Consider the following 23946-nt stretch of genomic DNA (forward strand, 5'->3'; position numbering starts at 1 on the left):
GCAACTGGTATTTGGAGACATCCTACATAAGAACAGCTCTGCTGGATCAGGCCCAAGGCCTATCTAGGCCTACCCTCTACTGCACCTTTTACAGTTCTACAATGTCTTTTTTAGATGTATTGTATGCAATACTCCAGGTGTGGCCTCACCATAGTTTTGTATAAGGGCATTATAATATTAGCAGTTTGATTTTCAGTCCACTTCCTAATGATCCCTAGTATGGAATTGGGCTTTTTTACAGCTGCCAAACATTGAGTCAACACTTTCAACGAGCTGTCCACCACGACCCCAAGATCCCTCTCCTGGTCAGTCACTGACATCTCAGATCTCATCATATATATGTATATGTGAAGTTAGTTCTCCCCCCACACAAACAATATGCATCACTTTAGGCTTGTTAACACTGAACCACATTTGCCATTTTGTCACCCACTCACCCAGTTTGGAGAGATTCTTTTGGAGCTCCTCACAATCTGTTTTGGATTTCATTACCCTAAATAGTTTGGTATAATCTGCATATCTGGCCACCTCACTGCTTACCCCAACTTCTAGATCATTTATGAATAATTTTAAAAGGACCAGTCCCAGTACGAATCCCTGGGGGACCCCACTTCTTGCTTACTTCCATTTAGAAAACTGTCAATTTATACCTACCTTCTGTTTCCTGTCCTTCAACCAGTTACCAATCCACACATGAACTTGTCCCCTTATCCCATAATTGCTATGTTTTCTCAAAAGTCTTTGACAAGGAACTTTGTTGAAAGCTTTTTGGAAGTCCAAGTATACTATGTCAACCGAATCACCTTTATCCACACACCTGTGTTGACACTCTCAAAGAACTCCAAAAGGTTGGTGAGGCAAGATTTCCCTTTGCAGAAGCCATGCCGGTTCTCCCTCATCAGGGCCTGTTCTTGTATGTGCTTTACAATTTTATTCTTTAGAATGCTTTCCATCAATTTGCCTAGAACAGAATTTAAGCTAACTGGCCTGTAATTTCCCAGAATCCCCCTTGAATCCCTTTTTGAAAATTGGTGTTACATTTGCTACTTTCCAGTCCTCAGGCAGGCACAGAGCCTGATTGTAGGGATAAGTTATATAGTTTTGCAAGGAAGTCGGCAATTTCACATTTGAGTCCTTTAAGGACTCTTGGATGGATGCTTCTGGCACTAGCAATTAGCTAATTTTTAATTTTTTCAGAGAGTTTAGAACATCATCTCTTGTCACCTCTATCTGAGTCAGTTCTTCAGCCTGCCTCTAATCTTGGAGGTCGCCTACTGTCATCAAGACCAGGAGCCATTGATAGATTTGTCATCCATGAATTTTGTCTTGAGCACAATCTGAGGGACAGCAACCCAAGAGCAGCAAATCATCAGCTGGAAAAAGACCGTCTGCTGGATGGTGATCCACACCGTAGAAATGCAGACCAATTTATTTGGCAGCTTAAATTATCAAGGGAATTCATGGACCAACATCACCAGATTCACACACACAAAAAAAACATCTAGAAGCTCCAGAGTCTGTATGCGCAGGGACATAAGAAAGTGAAACTTACATTGTCAAGAACAGGTGAAGTGTCAGAATGTTTATGAATAGAAGCCCTCCAAAGCCCTATTCAGATATTATGTTCAACATTCATACAATAAATGTATAGTGTACACAGATACAGTTCTGTTCCCAGGTACAGTTTTCCACAAATTATGCTGAACACAGGTACAGCAGTATATGTCTTAACTGTACTATGCATATGAGGGGTCTGTACCCAGGTTCACTTTTAAGATGGACACAGGTATAGTCATTTACACAAAAAGATGTAGTTATGTACAGACATCTGTACACTCGTACAACATTATGAGGTTGTTCTCACTACCACCTGCAGCAGGGCAGAAGCAGGAAAACCTGGGTGCCTCTGAACCTGATCTCACCCTGCTGCTTCAGAGCAGGGCTACCCTGAAATGAAGTCTAAGTTTAAGCCTAGCTTTAATGGGCAAAGCCCCATCTCACCACAGCAGCCTCGATTGTGTGTACTATCAGGGCTGTGTACTGTGGCTCCCGGCAGCCTAGCTTCCTGGAAATCACACTTAAAAAGTGGCCAGGAAGCCGGGATCTATGGCATTGCAGCAGGCAGCCTCTCCATTGCCCACACAATGCATTGTTGGATACTGGAGGACTCCCTCCTCCAGATGCACAATGCAGTAAGTGCCACACCATTATGTGGGCATGTGGCGTGGCAAAGCACTCTGGACCAAATGCTTATGTGGGGGAAGGCAGGTATACTCCTGCCTTTCCCCCACCTCTCCCTAGCCATCAGGGATTTTCAGCCTCAAAAATCTGAATAGTGCTCATGTCTTCAATCCATCACTGTTCAGGGAAGATTGAGCAAGGACAATCTGATGGCCCTTAGCTCCAGCCAGTTTATTGAGTGTGTTTGTTCTCCTGGGGTCCACTTCCCTTGAACAGTGTATACTGCTGACAGTGGGCTCCCCAACCTCTGTTGCTGGCATCTGTCATCACAATAGTCCTAGGGAACTCCAGAAATCTCTTCCCCAGAGACAGATTGTTGGGGGAGCTCCACCAGCAAAGAGACATCCAAACATTGGGGGGCATGTGCACCATTATGTTCCACTTCCTTGAAATTACTGATTGAAATGGCAAAAGGAACCACTGCAGTTCCCTGAGGTGGAACCTTGCCCAAGGAACTGCCTCCATAGTGGATACCATTAGGCCCAGAACCCTTCCTAGGGATAGCACGGGTGTCTCTCATGCATGGAAAGCCATCTGTGCATCTGAGACCAGAGTCTGAATTCTGTCTGCTGGCAGAAAGAGTCGATCCCGTATGGTGTCTATAATGACCCCAAGATGTAAGATCTTGTGAGAAGGCATCAGGTGGCTTTTCTTTTTGTTTATTAAGAACCCGTGTTGTTCCAGGGTAGACAATGTCACCACCAGGTCGGATGTCGCTGCCTCTGGAGACCCTGATTTTACGAGCAAATCGTCCAAAAAAAGCAAAGACGTGAATGCCCTGTAGTCACAGGTGTGCCATCACTGGCAGCAGGACCTTGGTAAAGACCATGGGGGCCGAGGACAGGCCGAATGGAAGGGCCTTGTATTGATAGTCGACCCCCATGTACTTGACGCATAGAAACTGCCTGCTTTTTGGATGAATTGGAATATGGAGATAAGCTTCTTTTAAGTCGATAGAAGAGAGCAGGTCTCCGTGTTGAAGGACCTCCGTGATGGACCGCAGAGATTCCATCCAGAATTTTTGTGCACGTACGGTCTTGTTTAGATGTTTCAAGTCCAGTACTGCTCTTTTTGACCCATTTCTCTTGGGGATGGTGAACAGAATAGAATAAACACCCTTCCCCTCTTGAGTGGAGGGAAACTTTTCCACCGCCCCTATTTCCATAACATGTTGAATAGCTGATTTTATGTCTACATGTTTGGAAAAACAATGAGGGCGGGGGGTAGGAAGGACCCGTGAGTGAGGAAGGGAGTTCATTTCTATTCTGTAGCCAGAACCCATTTGTCCATTACAGTCTGTTCCCAGATGTGGAAGAATTTTGACAGGCATCCCCCGAGCATAGGGGTTTCTGGGTCAGAACTGTTGTTTGCCTTGCTGCTTGCCCTGGTTGATGGATTGTCGGTTTCCAAAATTCTTGGGGGGGAGGGGAGCGCTGGTGAGACAATGCTCCTCTTTGCGCTCTGAAATCTCTGCCATGCCCCCTGAGTGAAGGGCGAAAGGTACAAAAGGGCTGGAAGGGTCTTTTAAATGTAGTTTTATCCCCTTTCTTAGGTGCTGTTGGCATTGCTTTTCTTCTTCGACTCCACCAGCACATCCTTGAGAGCTGAGTCACCAAACAGTTTGGAGCTATCGTAAGGCACCACTGACAAGTTCGCTTTTGAAGTGACATCCGCTTGCCACCCCTTAAGCCACAGATGGTGTCTGCCCACGACTGAGGCAGCAGAAGCCTTGGAGGAGAATCGAATGGAGTTCAAAGTGGTATCCGCCACAAATGCTTGGGCCCGTTGGAGCTTCACCAATTGCTGCCTGAGTTGAACTGGATCAGTCGGAGTCTCATCAAGCAAGTCATAAAGCCACAATAGGCTGGCCCTTGCCGCCACAGATGCTGCAGCAGAGGAACGTGTAGCCAGTGATGAGTTGTCATGGACATGTCTAAAGGCAAACTCTGCCTTTTTCTCTGATAGATCCTTTAAAGAAGCTTCACTATCTTGTGGAATCAAGGACCCAGTGACCAGTTGGGCGATTGGTGCATCAGTACTGGGAGTCTTTCGTAGGTCGGAAGTTTCTTGTTGGAAAGAGTAAAAGCGCGTAGTTGCTGGCATGGGTTTTTTATTGACAACCAGCATCGCCCACTCTCCTTTGATTGTCTCTGTTAAGCAATCTGGCATAGGCAGCAACATATAATGAGGTTTAGCCTTAGGAAACACTAAATCCTCCTTATGAGTCTCAGCTGGCTCAGTGTTTATTTTTGACTGTAGCCCAATGATAGTGAGAATCTTAGTCATAAGTGGGTTAAAGTTCTCTGGGGTGAAAAGGTACTGCGACACCTGCGTATGTTCAAATTCCTCCGCCCCAGACCACTCCCCTTCCTCCTTATCAGGTCACGGATCCTGATCCGGATCCTGTCCACCGCCACCCGGACCCACCGGACCCTCGGTGATATCAACCTCCCGTATAGGTACCAGGTTTAATTTTTTATCATTTTTCCTGGGTCTAACCTCCTTGGAGGTAGGGTCCCCCGACTCTTCCCCTGAAAGGTCTGAAGAGTGTATTGACACAGGTTTCTTGTGTGTTTTCTTTACCTCCTTTAGGTGATTTTTCTTGTATTTAGCCTTCTTAGGTGTAGGAACTGGGGAACTGGAGTCCGAAGATATCTCAGAAGAAGAGGAGGAAGGGTGCCTACACTTTTTAGATTTTTTGGATTTTTTGTAGGGTTTAATTGAAAAACAGAGTCTATAATGGCATTTTTCAGCCAAGCCTGCCACTCTGGCGGTACTGTTCTAGAAACAGCCTGGGGAACATCCAACTTAGTCAGTCCAGAGCCCCACTCCCCATGGTCAGAGCTCGCCATGCTTAGAACAGGCTGTACAGATACGTCCTGGCTTTTGGCAGGCTTTCCCCCAGACTTCTCTTTGCAGCCGCCATCCTGTTTAATTTCTGGAGTGCCTGATTGCACCGCCATTACTGCTCCCCCGGCAATCGCCCTTATTTCGGCTTGTGTGGGGGGAGGATTAGTGATAGGTTGAGCTACTCCTGCCTTTAGCCTGGTGGAAAGCAAGTCAAATGCTGCTTGTGCCTGCTGTTCTGCTGCAAACAGCCCCACCACTGCGCTGTGCGTAAGGTGCTTCGGCAGCTTGTCTTTGTGCTCCCCCTCCGTAGCTGCCCTGTTCTTGCCGCTCAGCGGGAACGAACTGGGGGCCTCTCGCTCTGTCCGCTCGGACGGTCAGCTGACTGCCAAGAAAGGTACAGGGAGGACTGGGGAGTTGCCAGGGATCAGTTTGTTGCGAAGTGGAGGAGGAGAACCGGGTGCCCTCGTGTTCCTCTGGAACCGTGAAGTAGCCCGCCCCGCTGGTACAAAGACATTTAGTACCCTTACTGCCTGCTCCATTCACGGGAAAACAAGGAAGGGAGCGAGAGGGCAGGGGGACCAGGGACATCAGGTGACAAACAGACTCTCTCTCTCTCTCTCTCTCTCTCTCTCTCTCTCTATATATATATATATATTTATTATTATTATTATTATTATTACATTTATATCCCGCTCTTCCTCCAAGGAGCCCAGAGCGGTGTACTACATACTTGAGTTTCTCTTTCACAAAAACCCTGTGAAGTAGGTTAGGCTGAGAGAGAAGTGACTGGCCCAGAGTCACCCAGCTAGTTTTATGGCTGAATGGGGATTTGAACTCGGGTCTCCCCGGTCCTAGTCCAGCACTCTAACCACTACACCACACTGGCTTTATATATATATATAAACACCATCAAGGAGGGAGATTGAGGTAAAGTGGGGAGAATGGACAGCAAAAACACACAAATATAAGGGTTGAATAAGAACCTGATGAAGAGATGAGAAAGGAACCTGCCAGGAGCAATGCAGGACTATAAGAACTGGGGTGGGATCATCTCCGTTGGGCTCTAAAAGGCTTTCTATTAGTATTTTGCATAGTCCTGCCCAGGAGCACGTGATGGGGATAACCCAATGAGATGCCTTGATTGCAGCAACCGAGAACACACATGGCTCTATCTGACACCTGTGGGTTCCAAATTCCTTGTTGATTAAGTATGTTATTGCCCACATGACAATTCCATCACTTGATCTTGAAATCTCTCATAAAATCATGCATTTCCAATTGAGAACACCCATTGCTGGCAGCAACCTCATAACCCACTGTTAACCCATTCTCTACAATCACCGCCCAAATTACTCTGACGGAGCGGGAATCAGTTCTTTTACAGACTTTGAAATTGCTATAATACGGCTTTGTAGGAGGATGGCTTTTGCAGACGGGGGTGGGCGGGGTACAAGCAATTTTCTCCCACCTGCCTTAAGCACCCCTAATGTGTGGGGAAATGGCAAAATACAACATTTTAAGTGGCTTTGAAAATGAGACACGGCTTCTGCTGTCTTTTACAATGTGATATTTTGCTCAATTTCTGATTCTTGCCAGGAAGTGATCTATCTTTAGTTAGTTGGAACTGATGAACAGGACTGTGTGTAGCTCCTTGCTGAAGAGAGTCAGTTTTCTTTCTTCTAGCATTTCCTCTGTGATCTCTATTAAAAGGTCCTCAAATTAACAGTCTTGACTATAGATCCCTGTGTTGCTGTTACTTTCTACTATTCACGCTACTTTCAACGGTGTTCGTTTTGAGCTTCTGTATTAAGGTTTACAAACTGGGTTTACATTCCTAGTGTTGTTTTTTCATCAAAGCGTACAGCTTGTGCTCAAATATCTGATTATATAGTAAATCCTAGATAAGGAAAATAGATTAACAGAACTGAATAAGATACTGCCAACTAGGTCAGCCTGTCATCTTCAGATGTCGTCTACTGCCATTCAGCAGCAATAGAAACATCACAGTTTTTACCTGGGCAAACCAAAGATGTGGATTAACAGAAACTACAGAAAAAATTTCAGATACAGGGGGGAAATTGCATATTATATTGTCATGATCATCAGCTATAAATTGTTTTTTCTTGAGTTTCTGGTTTCTGTGTTGACTCTAAGCAAGCAGATTAAAAAGAATTTGCATGCTGATTCTGCAGTATGATGGGCCAGCTGTTTCTTAATTGGGATATTTAGCTCCGCGGGGAGATTATCAAGGGGACATACCTTGATGGGATGGATATGGATGAACAAATGGAAACTTAATCCTAATAAATGGGAAAACAGAAATGCTTGTGTGAAGGACGGATACAGGAATAAGGATTTAGCCTGTTTTTGATGTGGTTGCACTTCCTCTGAAGGAGCAGGTGCAAAGCTGGTGGGTGCTCCTGGATGCCCAGGAGCATTTTTGCTCAGCATTGACTTCTGTGACAACTCATGCAAAATGTAGTACCAAGACTGTTGATGAGGCCTCTCCCTTGAAGCATATAACACCAGTCTTATGTGAACTGCTGTGGCTTCGCATCTGTTTCCAGGCTCAGCTTAATATGCTGTTGCAATCTTTAAAGCCCTATGTGGTTTGGGCCCTGGTTCTCTCAAGGACTGCCTTCTTCCAGGAGAGTCTAGTTGACTTTAAGATCTCCAGGGAGGATTCCATTCCACATGCCATCACCTGCTGAAGTTTGGTTGACGTACACTTCAGGGTCTTCTCTGTGTGGGCCCCTGTCTTTGGAAGTCCCTGTCATAATGGGTTAAAAGTGCTCCCTCCCAGCCTTCAAGGGTTTTTTTAATCCTCGCTTTTGTCAGGCCTTTGATGTATGCCTGGAGAGGGTGGCCTTGGTGGTGAACTGTTTGCTGCTTTTTAAGATTTTATTGTCCTTGCTTTGTTATTTGATATGTATTGTATTTTATTGTTCATCTATTTTGATAAGCTATTTGGGGCCTGATGGTGAAATGTGGGATAAGAACACAGCCCTGCTGGATCAGGCCCAAGGCTAATGCTGCTGGGAAGCCTATAGACAAGAGCTGAGGGCATGCCCTCGCTCCTGCTGTTACTCCCCTGCAACTGGAATTTAGAGTCATCCTGCCTCTGAGGATGGAGGTGGCCTATAGACCTCAGACTAGTAGCCATTGATAGACCTCCCCTCCCCTCCAGGAATTTATCTAAAACCCTCTTAAAGCCATCCATGTTGTTCGCTGTCAACACATCCTATGGCAGAAAATTCCATAGGTTAATTATGGATTGTGTGAAAAAGTACTTCCTTTCGTCAATCCTAAATTTCTTGGCTATCAGTTTCATGGGATGACCCCTGGTTCTAGTGTTATGTGAGAGGGAGCAAAATTTCTCTCTATCAACTTTCTCTACACCATGCTTGATTTTATAGAGCTGTATAATGTCCCCTCATTCATCTTTTTTCTAAACTAAAAAGTCCCAGGTGTTGTAGCCTTGCCTCATAAGGAAGGTGCTCCAGGCCCTTGATAATCTTGGTTGCCCCCTTCTGCGCCTTTTCCAGTTCTACAATGTCCTTTGTAAGGTATGGTGACCATACCTTATGGATCTAAATTGAATATTAAATTAAAATATCTTGATGATTAAATAATTGGTTTGCAAAAGATTTTCTATTGCCATTTTGCAGCTTATTTTAAAGGAACTGCAGATCTATTGGGTGTTCAAAGTTGCACTAGCATATTAAGCAAACTTTGATTTCTTTCTTCTTGTTGGTCAAATATTGACATATAAGATTGTTATCCATAATCTTTATGGTTCTGGCTCAGTATCTTAGATACCTGCTTGGCATCTTTATCTGACTTTGCCTATATTTAATTACCTCTTTCTTAATGTTGTATACCTTGTCAAGAAAAATCTTAACCTATTAATGAAAGAATGACTAAATCTAAATAAGGGAGTTTCATTTTTGCAATACTTTCCAAGCTGGCATATATTGAATTGGAGGATGGGTCTACCAGTCCATGTTCACAGGCAGTATACCTTGAATTGCCAGCTGGAAGAAAGCAAAAGGACATGGCTGTCTCCATCTCGTGGTAGTTGTAGTCATTTCCAGGGACAACAGGCTGGCCGCTGCTAGAGACAGATGGACTAGATGCTCCCTAAGCATGCGTTAGCATTGGCAGTTGTTATTCAAAAGTTAATCATTTCTTTTAAATATCCAGTTTGGATCAGTCACCTGCTTTCACCACTGTGTTTTATTGTATAAAAGTTCTAGGTGATTCATTCTGCATCTGGAATTTACTGATCTGAAATTTGATGCCTACTGACATTGTCATTTAAGCTAAAGGTAAAGTGTGCCATCTAGATGATTTTGATTTCTGGCGCCCACAGAGCTCTGTGGTTTTCTTTTGGTAGAATACAGGAGGGGTTTACCATTGACTCCTTCCACGAAGTATGAAATTATGCCTTTCAGCATCTTCCTATATTGCTGCTGCCTGATATAGTAGCAGCAGGGATCCGAACTGGCAACCTTCTGCTTGTTAGTCAAACATTTCCCTGCTGTGCCACTTAAGGTGGCTTACACAGACTAATAACCAAAATAAGGCTGAATACTCTGCACAGCCTCACAGTGACCACAGGAAGGTAAGGGTTCACAAACCTCCACAGAGAACCCAAATCCCTCATCAACCCTCTTAAAGAGCAAGGAGCCCAATTGTGTTTCAGTACCATCTTGGAAGGCAAGTGATATAGTCCTTTCCCAGTGCCTTCTCATTTTTGCTCAAAGCAGCCTAGGATTGTATACAGGGAATTCACTGGATGCAAATACAAAGGGAAGTCCACAAACAAATCAATATATGGCAAAACAAACTGAGACTGGGTGTTCAAGTCAGAGCCTTTGGATGGGCCGGTTTATAAATGTAATAAATAAATACATAAATAAATAAATAGTGACACCAATTATGACACCATAATTAAAATTAACTGTGGTTCCATGTGATATCTGAACCCTCCCATTCTCAGTTATTGAGGCTATTCTCATGATCAGTGGAAAGCGGGCTATGGGTGCTTATCTGAGTCAAAGTGGGTCACCCGGTTAAGTCGCCCTCCCCTAAGCCCATGTTAGCGGAGAGAGCCCACCACTAACCTGGGCTTTCTGATCGTGAATTGCTGCAGCTTAGCACCGCGGTGCAGCAACTCATGAGTAGACCCCTGACCAGGAGGCTGAAAAGCAGCCTCCTGGCTCTGAGGTCTCTCCAGCATGCCCTGTGCACTCGTGCAAGGCATGCTGCAACTTCCAGGAGCCACGCAGCCCCAGATCCTCCAAGCTCCCGCCGGCTCTGTAACAGAGCCGGCAGTTGTGTGGGTGGTCACTTCGGCCACCCAGAGCAGACTGCTTGCTCGTGTGTGGGGAGAGTGGGCTAAGCCCGCTCCCCCCGCTAACCCTCCCCAGGTTCTTCTCACTGATCGTGAGAAGATCCTCATTGACTACTATCAGGTACTGATGTTATTGCATGCCAGATATTGCCAACATTGACTTCTATGACAGAATCCTTCACTTTAGGAACATAGGAACATAGGAAACTGCCATATACTGAGTCAGACCATTGGTCTATCTAGCACAGTATTGTCTTCACAGACTGGCAGCAGCTTCTCCAAGGTGGCAGGCAGGAATCTCTCTCAGTCCCATCTTGGAGAAGCCAGGGAGGGAACTTGAAACCTTCTGCTCTTCCCAGAGCAGCTTCATCCCCTGAGGGTAATATCTTGCAGTGCTCACACATCATGTCTCCCATTCAGATGCAACCAGGGCAGACCCTGCTTAGCTATGGGGACAAGTCATGCTTGCTACCACAAGACCAGCTCTCCTCTCCTTTCTAATGCTGTTGCTGGATATCAATCTTTCACTGAATATTAGGAAAAAGATACATCAACATCTACAGAGAACCTTGGAAGCAAATGTGTTTCACTTCTAGCCAAAACCATGTTTGTACATTAAACAGTCTTAAGAACTCATTTTGTAAGATTCTCTAAGAGGCTATTATCAAGGTCAGGCAAAATTGGGCTAGGGGAGCCTAGCCCGATTTCGCCTGACCGTGAGAACCACCAGACTCGCAGGTGAGCCCGGTGTCCTACAAGTGGGTAACCCGCTAAACTACCCCTGCCCTTAAACCAGGATTGTGGAGCGAGCGCTCTGCAAAACTGGTTTTTAAAATTGTGTGTTGCCGCAGAGCGGAAACTCACGAGTAGACCTCCTACTGGGAGGCTTAAAAGCAGCCTCCCAGCTTGTGGGTCTCTCCAGCATGCCCTATGTGCTTGTGCAGGGCATGCTGGAGCTTCCGGGGGCCACACAGCCCCCAAATTCTGAAGCCCCTGCTGGCTCCGTGACAGAGCTGGCAGTCATGTAGGCGACCACTGCAGCTGCCCGGAGCAGACTGACTGCTCGTCTGCGAGGAGAGCGGGCTAAGCCATCTCTCCCCACAAACTCCATTTCGGCGGCTCCCACTGATTGTAGGAACTGCTTCTAAAAGTATGTAAATGAAAACATAATTGGCACCATGCGTTTCTAACTAATTTTACTTTGGAATAAAATAGCAAATGTTCAAGACCATTTTGAAATGAAATGTCTAGTACTTAGGTCACAATTAAAAATGAGGCTGCTCCCAGCACACTCCCATATCTCAAAAATATAAGCCCTGACACTCCAGATGCTATGATCAAGTTGCTTTTGACTAGATACAATAACTCAGCCTGATGTCCCTTTAATGTACAGAAGGGCTGGAAAACAGAGCTCTAGGAAGCCATCCTTCACAGCCAGACTAGAATGACCTGAAATTATTTAGGAAACAATGACTGGAATGATGAAAAGGACAATAAAAAGAACCATATTAAAAATTCAAGAATGATTGCAGGGGATGAAGACATTGTTAGCTGGAATTTTTCATAAAGTGCCAGCACTGTTGTGTTGAGTCATATTTCTCACTTCCGTAGTTGCACATTTTGTTTTCTCAAACTCTTGTAGTGAAGGATAATGGAGTTAACGTTAATCCAAAGGTTACTGCTCCATCTCCTGCATGACTGCAACCACACTGCATCCTCTTCAGACAAAACAGCTTACGAATTTTGATGGAGAACTGTTAAACCCTGCAAAATTCCCCAGGGACATTTTTGTTGGTGTATTATTACTGTTTTTATTTTTTATTATTATTTTTATTGTTGTTGTTGTTTTACTATTACTGTTTGTAGTAGTATATTGATTTATACTTTATTTTTTATATTTATTGATTTATACTTTATATTTATTGCAGATTTATGTAAGCTGCTTTGTATATTTTCAAGAAAAGCAAGATATAAATAGCAACAGCAACATTTCACATATTCCTGTCAGGGTGAGGGGGAGCCACCTGCACTTCAACTGCAGCTGCCACTGACAGAACTTGTAAGTACTAACTGGCTGTCCTCCTCCCTCCCCAGGCTTAGGGAAGCCCCCCTGCCTCTTTACTGGTAAAGGGGAATCATCACTGGATTCCCCTTTACCTGCAGAGCACTTTTACCAGTAGCGCACTGGCCTGGTCTGGTTCCGGTCTAACTGGACTGGGTCCTGTTTGACTGGAACTGAAACTGAACCAGGTCAGTTTGGATTCGAACTGAACCGGCAAAACCGTTTCTGTGTACATCCCTACTAGTAACGGTCTGAAGTCCTGGACAGCTTGTTGCCTCTCTCTACTATAAACTAAGCATGCCCTTCTCACAGAGTGAAGTAAGGTGGCTGATTTTCTGCTGCACCCCCATGCAGTTCCATTTTAAACAAAGTTGACTTGACCTACCAAGTAAAGCTTCTTACATCACACTTCACAGATACAAGATGATCACTCCTGCATCAGCATATGTGAAAAACAGTTTCTACTTGCCTAGCTGCTAATGGTCTCCTGAACATGAATTGCTGGTAGCATCTCTTCAAGTTTAATAATCTGCAGTAGAGTTAAAAATATATATACAACTTATATTCTCACAAGACATTTTCACGCATAGTGAGACATGGAAGTGCAGATGTTTATAAAATGAAAGTAAATGCTTCCTGTGAGCACTGGCAACATATAATCAAATTTGCGGGGGTGGGGGATAAATCTCTATTTTATTTTATTTGGTAGACTTTGTAATGTCTTGTTTGAAACAAGATGGTATTTTTTTAATACACAAAGAGGGAGACAGAAGTTTGGGATTATTTTAAATCTCTGAACAGATTTTATTCCTTAAAATACACTTGCAGAACAGTCCGCACTGTCTGTCAGTCACATCTGCCTTCTCTCTCCTTATATAAATGGAATTTAAAGGTGTAATCTCTTAGCCAAAAGAGGAAAATAAGTAAATTTTAGACTATTTTGCAAGTATAAAATTTTGCTAACAGGTGTCAGCATGACCTCTTCTAAAAAATACCATTACAAAAGATTAGCATTACACCTAAACTCAGAGGTGTTTCTTCTCAGTTTGCTTTATTGAAAATGTTTTTAAAAATAAAATAAAAAATACCATACCTTTCCATTTAAAATGTACAAGATGACTTAATATTAAATGTCTGCAAATCTTCCCAGCAGTTGATTGAGGGGCCACTGGCACTTTTCCAGCCACTTTGGTGGGAGTTGCTCACAAACTACACACTCCAAAAGGACAGCTGCTATGTTCTCATTGCAAATTATTATTCCTCCTCCTCCTCCTCCTCCTCCAGGAATATGTGTGTATTCCCTTGACAAAGATTTTTATTGAAACACATTGGGTACACTGATCCTAGCAGATCCCCTGTATCCCTTGTGACTTCCATATCTCACAAATCCACAGAATGCATCACTATCACCAGTGTTCCCTCTAACAAGGATTCTCAGATGTTGTTGACTATCAGAATCCCCAGCTGCAATGGCTTTTGCTTGGAAATTATGGGCATTGTAGTCAACAACAACTGGGGATCCCTGTTAGAGGGAACACCGACTGTCACCTTGTTATATGATTATGGACTTTTGGACTGATAGTTGATAAGCTCATCTCTTGTTTTAATGGACTTCTGAGATGCATGATGCTTTGATAGGTATTTCTCTGACAATGAATACCTGTAGCTGAAAGCAAGGTTGTTTTCCTTAGCTCTTTGTTCTATATTGGTTCACTTGAAAATGTTCTAAAGAATGTGATATCCTCTCTCCTAATTAACTGAGGACATAATAAATGATGCATATGAAGTTCAAATGTGAGATAACATTTAGCTTCAATGTTTACAGAACATTTAGCCATCCAGAGAAATGATCATATTGTGAGAAGTATAGCCATACTTTAAAAAAAACTTCTTTAAAAAGTTGCATATTTCCAGCAGGAGAGGAAGGGAGAAGGACACAGGATTATAAAAATGTATTGTTAAAAGCCTAAGAAAGGTTTTTAACCTCAGGGCTTCTGTGATCTTAAGATGGGAGAGTTTTGGAACACCTATTTATTTTTAGTAACTCTGTAAATAGATGTTCCTTTTTCATCTATTTTAAAAACCAGTATTTTTCAATACAGTGAATCTCCTTCCTGCAGCCTCTTTATTTTTCTATCACTGAAATCCATTTTATAAAATGATTGGCTGGGCAATACTTTGATACAGCTAAGACCAGGAGAACCTTAGGTATTCAGAAAACCTATGGCAATCCAAAATGCAGGGCTCCAGAGACTGACCTGAAAAGGGCTATACATGATTACTTGGCAATATGGTCACTGGCCAGCTGTTCTCTGATGGATGGGGCTGTGCCTTTGTTGGCCCAGCAATGGGCCATTAGACCTCTTAGTTTATTTATCTTTCCTCACCCTCTGCTAGAAGGTCACCCCATATATGGGGTGACTGGATCGGGGTGATATGGTCTTCGGGGTGATATGGTGTTCGACTGGATCAGTTTCAGTTTGTGACTCCTGAGGACGTGCACAAGCTGCTCGGAGCGGTGAGGCCTACCACTTGTTCTCTTGACCCTTGTCCAACATGGCTTGTTCTATCTAGCAGGGAGGCTGTTGTAGGAGGCCTGGTAGAAATCATAAGTACTTCTCTGAGGGAGGGCAGGATGCCTCCTTGTCTTAAGGAGCCAATCATTAGCCTTCTTTTAAAGAAGCCTGCATTAGATCCCTCAGAGTTGAGCAACTATAGGCCTGTTTCCAACCTCCCATGGTTGGGCAAGGTAATTGAGAAGGTGGTGGTCTCTCAGCTCCAGGTGGTCTTGGAGGAAACTGATTATCTAGACCCATTTCAAACTGGCTTTCGGGTGGGCTATGGGGTGGAGACTGCCTTGGTCATCCTGATGGATGATCTCCAATTGGGAATTGACAGAGGAAGTGAGACTCTGTGGGTCCTTTTGGATCTCTCAGCGGCTTTCAATACTATAGACCATAGTATCCTTCTGGAACGTCTGAGGGTGCTCGGGGTAGGGGGCACTGTTTTACAGTGGTTCCGCTCCTACCTCTCGGACAGATTCCAGATGGTGTTGATTGGAGACTGTTGCTCTTCAAATTCTGAGCTTAAGTATGGTGTCCCTCAAGTCTCCATACTTTCTCCAATGCTCTTTAACATCTACATAAAACCGCTGGGAGAGATCATCAGGGGATTTGGAGTGGAGTCTTATCAGTATGCTGATGACACTCAAATCTACTTCTCCATGTCAACTTCTTCAGGAGATGGCATGAATTCCCTAAATGCTTGCCTGGAAGCAGTAATGGGCTAGATGAGGAAGAATAAACTGAAACTGAATCCAGATAAGATGGAGGTACTTATTGTTCGAGGTCAGAACTCTAGAGACAATTTTGATCTCCCTGTTCTGGATGGGGTCACACTTCCCCAAAAGGAACAGGTTCGCAGTCTGGGAGTACAGTACTTCTGGATCCACACCTCTCCCTGGTTTCTCAGGTTGAGGCGGTGGCCAGGGGTGCTTTCTATCAGCTTCGGCTGATACGCCAGCTGCGTCCATTTCTTGAAATGAATGACCTCAAAACAGTGGTACATATGTTGGTAACCTCCAGACTTGACTTCTGCAATGTGCTCTATGTGGGGCTGCCTTTGTACTTCAGCTGGTACAGTACACGGCAGCCAGGTTGGTCTCTAGGTCATCTCGGAGAGACCACATCACTCCTTTGTTGATAGAGTTACACTGGCTGCCAATAGGTTTCCAGGCAATATATCTGTATATATTTTAACTTGTTTTATACTATTGTTAACCGCCCAGAGATGAAAGTTTGGGGCGGTGTAAAAATGTAATAAATAAATAAGTAAATAAGTAAGTAAGTAAATAAATAAATAAATAAATTTGCATTTGCAGCTAACACCTTTGCAGAGCATTGAATGATGATTGATTAAGTGCTGTCAAGTTGGTATCAACTCTTCGCAACCACATAGATAGATTGTCTCCAGGATGATCTTTCTTCAACTTGGCCTTTAAGGTCTCTCAGTGGTACATTCATTTCTGTTGTAATCAAGTCCATCCACCTTACCGCTGGTCATCCTTCTCTTTCCTTCAACTTTTCCCAGCTTTATGTACTTCTCAAGGGAGCTGGGTTTTTGCATAATATGTCCAAAGAATGATAGTTTGAGCCTGGTCATTTGTGTCTTGAGTGAAAATTCTGGATTGATTTATTCTATGGTCCATTTGTTTGTTTTCCTGACTGTCCATGGCCTTCTAAAAAGTCTTCTCCAGCACCAGAGTTTGAAAGCTTTGCAGAGCATTCATCGAGTTTCCAAGATATTTGACTGCCTAAAGGGATTGCTAGGCCTGATGTAATGCCTGCATCTCAGTGTCCTTTGTGACACTGGAATGGATCTCATCCCAAGGTCTTAGACTGAATACTCCTTCATTGACAACTGTAAACATATCACCAGTCCAAGCAGTCATTTAGGTTGCTTGTCCAGTTCTGCTATCTAGGGGTGTGCACGAAACCAAAAAATGTGGTTCAGTTCAAATTTGAATTGAATTTGATCAAACTGCCAAACTAGCCCAGTTCAATGCAAACCAATTCTGCACACCTCTAGTGCTAGCCCTAGTTATGTCATAGAGATAGAAAAACAAAGACATTTGGACCAGTCCAAGAGGCACATTTGAGATTAAGATATAATAGTTCCAGAAAAGCACGCATAATTGTGAATTCTGGAATATCTCATTCTAAACCAAGTACCAGAAGAGGAATAAAGAAGATATAGCTGCAAAATATAACTTTAAAAGGGGAATTATTGTCTTAGTTGTACAAATTAATTCATGTCTATGACAAGTACTTGACTGGTACATTTGCTTTTAATTATAAAATAATAAAGTGCATTTGCTGTATGAGGACTGACAACATTAGAACAAAAATGTGTATGTTTCATCACATTTAAAGCTTTGGCATTTTGATACTTTGAAAAAAAGTTGATGCATAACAGTTTAATACCATTATTGCATTTTTAATTGTTCTGTACAGCATTAAGACAAATCACAAAGGTAGAAAGGAATATATATTATGAACTGGAAAGCTTTAATGAGACTGTATATTTAAACACACACACACACACACACACGTATATTGTCAAAAGCCTACAATGTATAATTTAGACAGCATAGATCTTTTCTTTGATAGTCTCATCTTTTAATTTAGTTTTAATCATTTCAAGCTATGGTGAGGTGCTTTAAGACATCTAGAAAGGACACATTATTAGTGACTGTCGATTGATCTTAGGAAAAGCCTTCATCATAAAAAATGTATGGCTTCATATAATTAAAAAATCCAAGCGGTATGGGTTGACAAAAGTACTGTGGGCTATTAAATTATTCAAAATTGTGTTTCGTTACAGCAGCTGTTTAATTAAAAGGTAAAAACTGCAACTAATCCACTATGGCTGAGTGAAATATAATCTATAGCGGAGTTTAATCCCCCTAAGACAGGGAACAATGATATGGATTCAAGAAGTGAGGGTTTCCATTTAATGAATTTCACAAAAAGAATGACAGTATATTCAGACCAAAATATCTTTGATTAGCCAAATAAGAATCTGCTTTCTCGTTTATGGCCAGTGATATAAATCTGGAATTCTCTTCTTTTAAATTGAAATTCAGTTGGCTCATGACTTTAATGGTTACATCATTCTGGAACACCCAAAGACATTTGTTTATTGATCCCTTCACTACCTCATTAATTGTTTACAATTAAAATGTTGTTTAAATTACAATGAATTCCTGGGGAGATGGGGTGATGAGGCATGAGGTCACCTTGATTAGGAAGCTATGATACAGGTTTTCTCCTTCAGCAGAGTATTGATGTAGGCATATATACATGGAAAACATGACATCACAATGGAAAGTCCAAGGGGATTTTGCACAAGTTCTGGGAGTGAGCAGGGGTTCTAGAATCCACTTGGTTCCTAAATCACAGATTTTTCTCAGGGAGTGAGTGGGGGGACTGTACAAAGAACTCTATGGAGCACAACTTTACATGAGAAGTCTAGACTTATCCTTCCAGCTTCATAAAGGAAATAATTCATTGGAGGCTGTGACTAATCATACTACGTTTCCTGTGCTTTCTTTGTATCAGAGTTAAGGGGCCATTGGAGCAGAAAGTGGCTAGCCTTAATTAGGCAGGCCAGGTGTCGTGCAGAATCGCAAAGTGAACCTCTCTGCCTTTCCCTGCCAGTGATCACAGACTTGACCTACAGAGCCATTCTTTAGGAGAGGAAAATAATCAAATCACCAGGTGGCCATCTCGTCAACGTCAACTGCCATCTGCACCAAAATGTGCTAAATTATGTTTAGTTCTGTTTAATGTGAACTATTATCCATTAGAGGCACAGCTGGAAACCACAAACTCCTGTTAATTGAAACTTCAGCTGTGACTTGAAACCTCTGTCCCAGGCATTAAGGCAAGTTCTTTTACCTGCTGTGCCTTCTAATCAAATGGAAATATACTCTTTTAACCCATTCAGTTGTATATATACTCAAAACAAATATAATTTAAAAGTAGATATACTAAACAAATCAGGCAGGGCAGTTATCCTAGAATGGAGCGCCAAATGGTTCCATGCACATCTCTAGTCTCAGGTGCAATCACTGGCATTTCCAGGTAGGACTGTGGAAGACTCTTGCCTGAAAACCCTGGAGAGCCGCTGCCACTCACTGCTGACAACACAGAGCTAGATGGACCAATGGTCTGACTCAGCATAAGGCAGCTTCCTATGTTCCACTCATTTCAGAATGGTTGAATTATCCAACAGGGCAATTCAATAGGGTAATTCATGCAATCCATGAAACTCAGCCCTAAAGATATACTTTATTAAAATTAGTGTGGATTGTGTACAAGCACCAATTGATGAATCCTAAAGAGTTTTGTCTGGTTATGGGTCATATATTTTCATTGATTATGACCAATGCATAGTTAATAAAGAATGCATGGATTCAGAAGCAATCTCTGTCCAGTAATTCTATCCAATAGCTTGGCAGGTAGGCAGTGCCTTCCCTGCCCCTTAAAGCGACCCTGCCCCCTCTGAATCCATTTGAATGCCAGTTGCCGGAACTGTGGACCCCCATTTGTGCATCCTGTTTGACTAAGTGATCCTATTTGACTAAGTGCCAATTGGTTAGTGAAAAGGATGAGAGTATCTCATTTCTTTATAATTTGCTTATTGTGAGTTGGTTCAGATAAATAGCTTCCTCTACATGTGAGGAGGATAGGGCCACAGCAACAATGCACCTGCTCCAACATCACTAAAGGACGTGCCAATATGATTTCATAGGAACATAGGAAACTGCCATATACTGAGTCAGACCATTGGTCAATCTAGCTCAGTATTGTCTTCACAGACTGGCAGCGGCTTCTCCAAGGTTGCAGGCAGGAATCTCTCTCAGCCCTATCTTGGAGAAGCCAGGGAGGGAACTTGGAACCTTCAGCTCTTCCCAGAGCGGCTCCATCCCCTGAGGGGGATATCTTGCAGTGCTCACACATCAAGTCTCCCATTCATATGTGACCAGGGCAGACCCTGCTTAGCTATGGGGACAAGTCATGCTTGCTACCACAAGGCCAGCTCTCTTCTCCTCTCCCAGTTTCAGCGCATCCTGTATTTCTATGTGAAAAGTGATCTTCTAAATCACTACAATGGTTGCCTGTTCACTTCCGGGTCCAATTCAAAGTGCTGATACTCACCTACAGAACCCTTATGGGCTTAGCACCTGTATCTCTCTGGGATCGCCTCTCTCGGACAGTTGTATCCCAACCTGTGAGGTCTTCTCAGCTGCTCCTCCTTAGTGTTTCAGGCCCTGGTGTAGTGCATGGTCCCTGGGTCCGTAGGAGGGCCTTCTCTGCGGCCACCCCTCTTCTTTGGAACACTCTCCCCCCCCCCAGATTTGTTCAGCCCCCTCCCTGGCTGCTTTTAAGGACCTTCTTAAGACCCACCTGTTCTGCCCTTTAATGTTTATTATTATTATTTTAATTAATTACTGTTGGTATTGTTGTTGTTCACCACCTAGAGTCTTTGGAGGAGATGGTATATACAATTTTTAAATAAATAAATAAATAAATTGACCCTCTGCATGTGCTCCAAAACCTTTAGAGTGCATGTAGAGGGACGATTCAGATTATCACCCCTCACATGCGCTTACAGGATGTCCTTTAGTGACATCAGGGTGGGCGAATTCTCACCGTGACCCTGTCCTCCTCACATGTAGTGAAGGCTGTTCATCTGAACCGGCTATGTGTTTTTTGGGGGTTTTTTTTACTTATTCCCCACTCTTCCATCAAGAAGCTCCAAGCAGCGTACATGGGTCTCCTCTCTTATTCTACCTGGGAGGTAGATGAGGCTGAGAGAGTTACTTGCCCAAAGTCACCAAGTGAACTTCATTACTGTTCCCATAGTCCACTCTCCCCATATTCTGGTTCTATAGAAGAAATTCTAACATTAATTCTGAAATGAGTTTCTTAGCTTCTAGTTGCTTCACAATGCTCTGTACCAAAATTTGGAAATGAAAAACAAACAGTGGAGAATTCCTAGCCCACTGGTTTCACTTCAGGAACAAGACTAGCTAACTAAGAACTCAAAAGCTGGAGGATAAATTCAGATGAGGATAATTTGAGGGACATCCCTAAAGCTAGAAAGTGTCAGTATTTCAATACTCAGAGGAAGCAAGTAGCATCCCACACCCATCAATTCAGTGTGTCACTGTCAACATGGCAGTGCTAACACTGATGTGTTTGATAGTGATTGGTTGTTTCTGGTGTAATTATGGCCAACCTGCTATGAATAACACCAGGCAAAATTAATAACAGCTAGAACTTGGTCGCTACATGCCTAAGGCTTTCTTCTCTACGCTTAACCAAGAATATCTTCTCAATACTGTCCTCTGTATAATAATGACTATGTTAAGTTTCTATGATATATTTGTGATAATGCATCAAGAGAGTTAGAATGAATACACTACTCTATAAGGGCTAAACTTAGAACAGGCAAACCCTGTCGCCGTTATTTTGAGTGACATAGGCAATCAATCATTACAGCAGAATGCAAAGGAGATAAAAGTTTTCATTCAAATGAACAAAACAGTAAAAATGAAGGATGATTTGGGAGAAAACCCTCTCATTACAAAACTTGGGCTACATCAATTTTTAAATCTTCCATTTAAAAAACTTCATCCTAAAAGCCAGCAAGTCACTACAACAGATAGCACTGCATCTGCTATCTTTCATCCCACAGTTATAGATAACCTTCATAAGCTGATTTGCTGATGACAATAAGTTTATTTTCAGAAAATTATATTTCTGATCTAATATGAGACAATAAATAATTCAGAAGTTTCATGTTATTATAGGGAATTGTATTTAGGAGAGCAACGAGGGATCTGTATAATGAGAAACATTCACCTTGCTACAGGAATACTGCTCTGCATTTAATCTTATAATATTCCCTTCAGGGTATACAAGACAGCTTGCTGGAAAATATAATGATCCCTTCACTGTTTTCCATAGGACAAAAATAGGTAAGGTAAACACTGATATAGAAACACCGCCTAGAGATGTACATATCAGGCTGTATTAAAATATGATAGATAGATAAATAAATAAATAAATAATAAACAGGCACTGGTTTGCATTTGAAATTCAATGCCTATTAGGAAGTTGACTAACGCATAAAGCATTCTAGATCAAAACCACTAAAGGAATCACTTTCATGACATAGTAGCCTGAATGGGAATGAAGCATCATCCTCATTTGCAAGTGACCACCTCAACATAAAAACAGTGCTCTGCAGGAACTGAGCAAATAGGAGAAGCAGCAATGTAATATTATATTCAGCAGTGCTCTCTGGCATCACACTAGGCCAGAGCTGTTCCACCTGGACCCTACAGCTGCTTTTGGACTACAACTCCCATAGTCCCCAGCCACAATATAATCACATAATACAATCACACTAGAATTACATAACCCCCAATCCATGAATAGGGATTATGGGAGCTATAGGCCAACATCTGCAGGAGGGCCAAAGTTGTGCAGTCCTGCACTCAGGGATGGTGCTGTAGCTCACTAGTAGAGCTCTTGCTCTGCACGCAAAAGGTCCAATCCCTGGCATCTTCAACTAGGACTGGGAAGTCCCCTCATGGAAACACAGAATGCTCACTGCCAATCAGTGCAGACATTAGTGACCTAGATGGACTGATGGTCTGACACAGGTTAAGATCATTTCATACGTTCACATGTATGTTCATCAGTAGGTGGAGAAGGGCTATCTAGCAAACGTTGTGTGTGTGTGTGCGCGCACGCACACACACAGAGAGAGTAATAAATTCAGTTTGCATCTTGTAAGCATAGATACATTTCCTGGCTGTTACCGGGGCACTGAGGTGGTAAACCAGTGGCTGACATCCTTACTTTGCACTAGAACAAGGCTGTTGTGTTAGCTAGCTGTATTAAGTCTGCAGCTTGCATCTCAAGCTGGTGTTGCACTAGCACTAGGAGGAGAAGAGCTGGTCTTGTGGTAAAGGTAAAGTGTGCCATTGAGTCAGTGTCGACTCCTGGCGACCATAGAGCCCTGTTGTTGTTTGGGGTAGAATACAGGAGGGAGTTTACCACTGCCATCTCCCACGCAGTAGGAGATGATGCTTTTCAGCATCTTCCTATATTGCTGCTTCCCGATATACAGAAGGTGTTTCCCATAGTCTGGGAGACATACCAGTGGGGATTTGAACAGGCAACCTCTGGCTTGCTAGACAAGTCATTTCCTTGCTGCCCCATCCCCTTTGCTAAGCAGAGTCATGCAGGTCATGCTAAGCAGACTGCATGTGTGAGCACAATAAGGTATCCCGCTTAAGGGCTGGGGTTCTGCTGGTAAGAGCAGAAGGCTCCAAGTTCCCTCCCTGGCATCTCCAAGATAGGGCCATGAGAAACTCCTGCCTGCAGTCTTGGAGAAGCCACTGCCAGTCTGTGCAAACAATACTGAGCTAGATGGATCAATGGTTTGGCTCAGTATAAGGCCATTTCTTACGTTTCTATGTTTGCACTTGTGCAACAAGGTGCATAAACTGTAGCACAGCTATATTGTAGAAAACATTGGCACCACAGCAAAAGTGCATAATTCTGAATGTGATTTAGTGCACTACATGATCACCTTGTGCTACAACATCTTTGTTCACAGAGCAAACACAGTGAAGAGATTCTCACGATTGGCAAAAAGTGGGCAAAGAGAGCCTAGCCCACTTTTTGCTGATCGTCTGCTGCAGCAGGAGCTACGCGGCTCCCGGCAGCAAACCCTCCTAATTCCCCCTCCCCTTAGACGAAGTTAGCGGAGCGAGTGCTCCACTAACCCCGTCTATTTGATCGTGTATTGCCACGGCGTGGCTCCACACCGCAGCAACACATGAGGAGACCCCTGC

The sequence above is a fragment of the Hemicordylus capensis genome, chromosome 2, assembly GCF_027244095.1.
Source record: "Hemicordylus capensis ecotype Gifberg chromosome 2, rHemCap1.1.pri, whole genome shotgun sequence".
NCBI lineage: Eukaryota > Metazoa > Chordata > Lepidosauria > Squamata > Cordylidae > Hemicordylus > Hemicordylus capensis.